We start from the raw sequence: 6,632 nt of genomic DNA, 5'->3' as shown, positions 1-6,632 counted from the left end.
AAAGAGTGAAAATTGTGAAGTGGTTTGAGTGCTGTAAGCTCCCAAAGCTAGTAACTGGTGTAGCAGACGCAGACTGTCTACCGATGTTCAGCAGCATTCCATTCAAACTTGGCAAGCGCTGTTTATAACTGACATACAATTGGCACACAACATGTTTTGTATTAAAAAAAACTCATGAATTCAAATTTCCCGATAACAATAAGTACTTTTTATTGAAGTTAGCTACTTACTTTGTCCATTTTCAAGCCCAGCAGCGACAGGTTCATACTATCATATTAATATTATGGGCTGTGAAAACAGCGTTCACTGATTCACAATTTCAAGCTTAAGAACCACAGCCCTCCGTAATATAAAATTCAGAGACCTAAAGATAAAACACTGGAGATAAACCACTAATAGATTCCAAGTTCGCCTATTGTAGAGGGTTTCAAAACTATTAATCAGCGAAACACTTGAAGCTAACTGCTGTTGTAGATAGTATTGGGACTAATACGATTTTTGGAATAATTCATATAACGGGTGATGATCCAAGTAGAGGTACTTTTTTCAATAGCCTCTTTTTGAAAGATTACACGTGAGTCGTATCAAGCTGTTTGGTATTTTATCATGGGAAACGTTTAAAAATCGTTCAACCGTGGATAGTCGACTCAGCGCCGTTCACAGCAAGTCAGACTGACTTTAGGAACGACTTGGCGTAATTTACGTGAATTTTTTAAATTGAAAACGTACAAAATACAGCTTTTAAAAGAACTGATGCCGCTCGACATTCCCACGCGACATCGCTTCGCTCTATGGGCTCTTGAAAAGTTCCAAGAAAAGCCGTCGGTTTCGAGCCAAATTTTGTTCAGTGATGTGGCCCATTTCTGGCTGAATGGGTATGTAAAATTGTTCCAAAATTGCCGCATTTGGAACGAAAAGCAACCTGAGACGATTTAAGAACTGTCATTTCATCGAGAAAAAATTATGGTTTGGTGTGGTTTGTGGCCCGGTGGAATGATCGGTTCATATTTCTTCCAAAATAATGCTATTGAGAAAGTAACCGTAAATGAAGACCGTTATCGCGCCAAGATAACCGACTTTTTGGTGCTTAAAATTGAAACTCGTGATCTCAGCGACATTTGGTTTCAACAAAACAGCGCCACTTCCTATACATCACATCAATCAATAGATTTTTTGAGAGAAAGAGTCGGTGAGCAGATAATTTCATGTTTTGGTCCGGTCGATTGGCCACCAAGATCGTGTGATATCACACCGTTATACTTTTTCCTGTTGGGATATATAAAGTTTAAAGTCTATGCGGACAATCCCACTTCGATTCAGGTCTTGGAGCAAAACATGACTCGTGTCATTCGCCAGTTTCCAGTTGAAATGCTCGAAGAGTCATCGACATTTTTACTCAACGGATGGATCATCTGAGACGTGACTGCGGCCAATATTTGAAAGAGATAATCTTATGAAGGAGGATGGAGTCATGTGTAGAAGTTCACGCAAGTGAGGAAAGTTCTCTGATCGCCATTCACTTGGGAGTGGCCAGAAACGATTCTTTTACATATGACTCAAGCAGCTCACGACTTCCGGTCTTTGACCAAGTATCCTCTGGGTAGCCTAAGAACATCCGTTTGAAGGCGAGCTAAAGTGAGAAGGCGAAATATCCCCTACTTAGGGTTGTGCGCTGGGTTTGGGACCCGCCACGTAAAAAAACACCCCCAATGAAAAAGCAAACACAGCCTCGGATGAGAGACCCCCCTTTTGATGACGACCATGGCAAACGAAATAAGGACTATGATTTGAGGGCATGCACCTGGAATGTCCGGTCCCTTAATTGGGAAGGTGCCGCTGCCCAGCTGGTAGATGTCCTCGTAAAGCTAAAGGCTGACATCACCGCCGTCCAAGAAATGCGATGGACGGGACAAGGACAGAGACGAGTAGGTCCTTGTGACATTTACTACAGTGGCCATATAAAGGAGCGCAAGTTTGGTGTTGGATTCGTGGTGGGAGAGAGACTCCGTCGCCGAGTACTATCATTCACTCCGGAGAATGAACGTCTAGCCACAATCCGCATCAAAGCGAGGTTCTTCAACATATCGCTGATTTGCGCCCACACCCCGACGGAAGAGAAGGACGATGTGACCAAAGATGCTTTTTATGAGTGCTTGGAGCGCACTTATGAGAGATGCCCCCGCCACGATGTCAAAATCGTGCTTGGCGACTTCAACGCCAGGGTGGGCAAAGAAGGTATCTTTGGCACTACGGTCGGTAAATTCAGCCTCCACGAGGAAACATCCCCAAATGGGTTGAGGCTGATCGACTTCGCCGGGGCCCGAAATATGGTTATCTGTAGTACTAGATTCCAGCATAAGAAGATACATCAAGCTACCTGGCTGTCTCCTGATCGAAAAACCACCAACCAGATCGATCATGTTGTGATAGACGGAAGACACGTCTCCAGTGTTTTAGATGTGCGTGCGCTCCGAGGTCCTAACATCGACTCGGACCACTATCTTGTTGCAGCCAAGATTCGCACCCGCCTCTGTGCAGCAAAAAATGCACGCCAACAAACACAAGGAAGGTTCGACGTCGAGAAGCTGCAATCACAACAGACAGCCGAACGATTTTCCACTCGGCTTGCACTCCTGCTCTCTGAGAGCACTCGTCAAAAACTCGGTATAAGGGAACTGTGGGACGGCATTTCAAACTCCTTACGTACAGCTGCAACCGAAACCATTGGTTTTCGGAAAGTGCAAAAGAACAGCTGGTACGATGAGGAGTGCCGTGTCGCAGCGGAGAGAAAACAGGCTGCCTACCTCGCAACGTTACGATCGACCACAACACGTGCGGGATGGGATAGATACCGAGAGTTGAAGAGGGAAGCGAGACGCATTTGCAGACAGAAGAAGAAAGAGGCCGAAATGCGTGAGTACGAACAGCTTGATAAGCTGGCCGACAGGGGTAATGCTCGAAAATTCTACGAAAAAATGCGGCGACTTACAGAAGGTTTCAAGACCGGAGCATACTCCTGTAGAACCCCCAAAGGTGATCTAGCCACCGATGCCCAGAGCATACTTAGATTATGGAGGGAACACTTCTCCAGCATGCTGAATGGCAGTGAACACATAGCACCAGGAGAAGGCGAACCCGATTCCCCAATCGATGACGATGGAGCAGACGTTCCATTGCCCGACCATGACGAAGTTCGAATAGCAGTTGCCCGCCTGAAGAACAACAAAGCGGCAGGGGCCGACGGATTGCCGGCCGAGCTATTCAAACACGGCGGCGAAGGACTGATAAGGAGCATGCATCAGCTTCTTTGCAAAATATGGTCGGATGAGAGCATGCCCAACGATTGGAATTTAAGTGTGCTATGCCCAATCCATAAAAAAGGAGACCCCACAATCTGCGCCAACTACCGTGGGATTAGCCTCCTCAACATCGCGTACAAGGTTCTATCGAGCGTATTGTGTGAAAGATTAAAGCCCACCGTCAACAAACTGATTGGACCTTATCAGTGTGGCTTCAGACCTGGAAAATCAACAACCGACCAGATATTCACCATGCGCCAAATCTTGGAAAAGACCCGTGAAAGGAGAATCGACACTCACCACCTATTCGTCGATTTCAAAGCTGCTTTCGATAGCACGAAAAGGAGCTGCCTTTATGCCGCAATGTCTGAATTTGGTATCCCCGCAAAACTAATACGGCTGTGTAAACTGACGTTGAGCGGGACCAAAAGCTCCGTCAGGATCGGGAAGGACCTCTCCGAGCCGTTCGATACCAAACGAGGTTTCAGACAAGGCGACTCCCTATCGTGCGACTATTTCAATCTGCTGCTGGAGAAAATCATTAGAGCAGCAGAACTAAACCGAGCAGGTACAATCTTTTATAAGAGTGTACAGCTGCTGGCGTATGCCGATGATATTGATATCATCGGTCTCAACACCCGCGCCGTTAGTTCTGCTTTCTCCAGACTGAACAAGGAAGCAACGCAAACGGGTCTGGCAGTGAACGAGGGCAAGACGAAATATCTCCTGTCATCAAACAAACAGTCGTCGCACTCGCGACTTGGCACTCACGTCACTGTTGACAGTCATAACTTTGAAGTTGTAGATAATTTCGTCTATTTAGGAACCAGCATTAACACCACCAACAATGTCAGCCTAGAAATCCAACGCAGGATTACTCTTGCCAACAGGTGCTACTTCGGACTGAGTAGGCAATTGAAAAGTAAAGTCCTCTCTCGACGAACAAAAACCAAACTCTATAAGTCGCTCATAATTCCCGTCCTGCTATATGGTGCAGAGGCTTGGACGATGACAACAACCGATGAGTCGACGTTGCGAGTTTTCGAGAGAAAAGTTCTGCGGAAGATTTATGGTCCTTTGCGCGTTGGCCACGGCGAATACCGCATCCGATGGAACGATGAGCTGTACGAGATATACGACGACATCGACATAGTTCAGCGAATTAAAAGACAGCGGCTACGCTGGCTAGGTCATGTTGTCCGGATGGACGAAAACACTCCAGCTCTGAAAGTATTCGACGCAGTACCCGCCGCGGGAAGCAGAGGAAGAGGAAGACCTCCACTCCGTTGGAAGGACCAAGTGGAGAAGGACCTGGCCTCGCTTGGAATATCCAATTGGCGCCACGTAGCGAAGAGAAGAAACGATTGGCGCGCTGTTGTTGACTCGGCTATAATAGCGTAAGCGGTGTCTACGCCAGTAAAGAAGAAGAAGAATCTTAAGAAAATAAATCCCAAAGCATGTCCTCTCTTTTCTTTAAAAAAAAAAGTAGGGAATGCGAAATGGACACAGTCAAATGGATGACAGATTTTGGGAAGCTCTGTTTTCAATATTAAAGTCTGTTTACTGACCTGTTTACATTTTTATATGTAGAAAACAGTATCTGGTATTAGGTTAGGTTGAATAGCTGACTCAGGGATTGCACTTGGACGACTATATGTAGTCCTTTGTAACGCCATAAAATTAGAACTTCTGTACAAATTTGCATATGCGTTTAATTTTTAATCCCACTAGCTCGATTGGTTATCAAAAATATGAGCTCTAAGTTTTTAAGCCTTCATCTGGCAAACGTGGTAAAATCAAGAAGAAAGTATTGAGATATTTCCAACTAATTTTGTTCTATATACCTTCTACTGCTGACATCCGGTCTGTTAGGACCCTCACGACTAGGAAGATGTTAGATTTACTAAAGGGATTTAGATTTCATATAATCGTATTGCGACAACGTAAGAACCGATGCTAGCCTAACTATCTAGTAGTAGAACACATGAGAAGAGTGGAGCACTGATACGTTCTCATTCTATTTATAGCGGAGCTAAGTGGCTGGGATGAGAGCCGCCGGAGTTTGTTTTGGCGAAACCAAGATCTAAAGCATCCGATATGAATTTAAACAGTGTGATAATTGCCGAATGTTCAGACACATTTTCATTAAGAAACCCAAGTTCTCTGAGTATGATAGCAAATTTTGCGGTCATACCCCTTCCGGCGAAGTGTATGGGCACTATATCCAGAATAGCATTATGCCCCGTTGTTGGTGTGGATCTTAGGGCACCACTCATGCTGATGGGCGCCGTTGTTTGAACGCTAACTGATATCAGTTTTCGCCGCCGTACACCTTCCAGCGATGCTTATATATTTTCTAGGGCTCTGCACCACTTATAGGCCGTAGAACATGCGGAGCTAGACAATGATGTTGTAGAGCTAGATAACTAGTTTCTTTGATCTATCCAGTCCAGTCCAGTTTAAGCTTCCATGAAAGCTTCCTATCTAGGACGTGCCTCTTCCGCGGCAATGGTACCTTCGGGATCTTGTATCTCCTAGTAAATAAATCCAGCTCATTATCTGATGTTAATCTAGAGTTTTTATTTTATGTTTTTAATTTTCGACTCAACTTAAGCGATAGTGTCTGGTCAATGTACATCCATATCTTAACACATATGTATAAATACACTTACGTAAAAAAAGAAAAAAGCTCCGACGCAGAGCGCACTTGGTCTCAGCATAATCAGATAGCGCAGCACTTAAAGGCTTAATGATAAAGACATTTGGACGTCATAATTGCCACAAAATGGGCATAAAAGGCAAAGTTAAATGAAAAAGCAAACAAGTACTTCACGACCATCGATCGTACGCATTGCGCAGGTGCGTCTCAATAGACAAGTCAATAGACGATTACGCAGCTAATGGCAACAACTTTATTCGAGAGTTTTTATGACTACGGAAGAGAGTTGGTGTAAGAGCGAAAACCACGTTTCGAAGGCAAAATAACTCACGGCTGATTGTTGTGCATTGTTTACACGATTCAATAATAAAATTGTTGTTTCTTTTCGGGCATTTTTTTTGTATTTACAACAGATACATACAAATTGTATTTATGCCGCTCACGCGCCAACACGCACAACTCATGCCCAAAGAGCTTCGAAGCGCCGTAAAAGGCTTTAAAACTTAAATGGCAACAGCGCTGCGAACGACAACAGGTCTTCCGCCTCAATAGGCCGGGGGCAGCAGTTGTCAACTGGCCATACATACGCGCCTATGTGTGTATGGATGTGTACCAATGCGTCAAAGCGGTAGGTATTGATTTGAAAGCGCAGTGATCGCACAAGCCAAGCTTGT

Source organism: Bactrocera dorsalis, chromosome 2, assembly GCF_023373825.1.
Source record: "Bactrocera dorsalis isolate Fly_Bdor chromosome 2, ASM2337382v1, whole genome shotgun sequence".
Taxonomy (NCBI): Eukaryota; Metazoa; Arthropoda; class Insecta; order Diptera; family Tephritidae; genus Bactrocera; species Bactrocera dorsalis.
Note: the sequence above shows the minus strand (reverse complement) of the source record.